General features: G+C 35.2%; 1 pseudogene; it reads left to right on the top strand.

Annotated features, from left to right (window-relative positions):
* The first annotated feature begins 416 nt into the window (after positions 1–416).
* LOC149208224 (secreted RxLR effector protein 161 pseudogene) lies at positions 417–845 on the top strand (annotated as a pseudogene).
* The last annotated feature ends 247 nt before the right edge of the window (positions 846–1,092 follow it).

The raw sequence follows: 1,092 nt of genomic DNA, 5'->3' as shown, positions 1-1,092 counted from the left end.
AAGAGGTGTATTTGACACAACCTGAAGGATTTGTGAAAAAGGGACAAGAACATGTAGTTTGCAGATTAAAGAAATCTTTGTATGGGCTAAAGCAGACACCTAGGTCATGGTATGAAAAGATAGATTCCTTCTTTCTTTAGCAGGGTTTTATGACGAGTCAAAGCAATCCAAATATGTTTACCAAGTTTGATGTAAAGGGGCATATAGCACTGATTTCTTTGTATGTTGATGACCTAATTATTACAGAAAATTTAGTCAAAATGATTAATGGAATTAAGGATCAATTGTCACAAGTATTTGAGATGAAAGATCTTGGTGAGTTACATTACTGTCTAGGTCTTGAAGTGTAGAGATATGTTGGCCGAAATTTTGTTACTCAAGGTATTTATGTCAGAGAAGTGCTTAAAAGGTTTAATATGGATCAATGCAAAGCTTCTTTTGTTCCAATGCAACAGAGTGTGAAACTTCATTTTGATGATGGCTCAAAAGAGGTATATGGTACATTGTATAGACAACTGGTGGGAATCTTGAATTATCCTACGACAACCAGACCTGATTTAGCATACTCCATTAGTGTGTTAAGTCAATTTATGGCGAGACTTGTAGAAAGCCATCAGGAAGAAGCAAAAGTAGTGTTCAGGTATCTTAAAGGAATAAATGATTTTGGTCTTAGGTATACTGATTCATTTCATGTTGAGTTGACAGGTTACTCAGATTCAGATTGGGTCGGTAATCTGGATTATAGAAGATCTACTATAGGTTATGCATTCAGTATTGGATCTGGGATTGTTCCATGGAGCAGCAAGAAGCATCCTATTGTATATTTGTCATCTACAAAGGCATAGTATAAAGCTTGATGTTCAACAATGTGTGAAGATGTTTGGTTGAGGCGAGTTCTTCAAGATGTTAGAGAAGAACAAAAGAAGGCCATAGTGATCAAATGTGACAACCAGAGCTCAATCAAGTTGGCAAATAATCCAATCTTTCATGCAAGGACAAAGCATGTTGATGCCCAATTTCATTTTATTAGAGAGAAGATACAGTCTAAATATTTTTTTCTTGAATATTGTAATACTTATGAAAATGCTACTG

Source organism: Pinus tabuliformis, chromosome 1_2 (assembly GCF_031772625.1).
Source record: "Pinus tabuliformis cultivar Carrire ecotype Pingquan chromosome 1_2, CPIR1, whole genome shotgun sequence".
NCBI classification, from domain to species: domain Eukaryota; kingdom Viridiplantae; phylum Streptophyta; class Pinopsida; order Pinales; family Pinaceae; genus Pinus; species Pinus tabuliformis.
The sequence above is the reverse complement of the archived record's forward strand: the minus strand, read 5'-3'. Positions and strand labels throughout refer to the sequence as shown.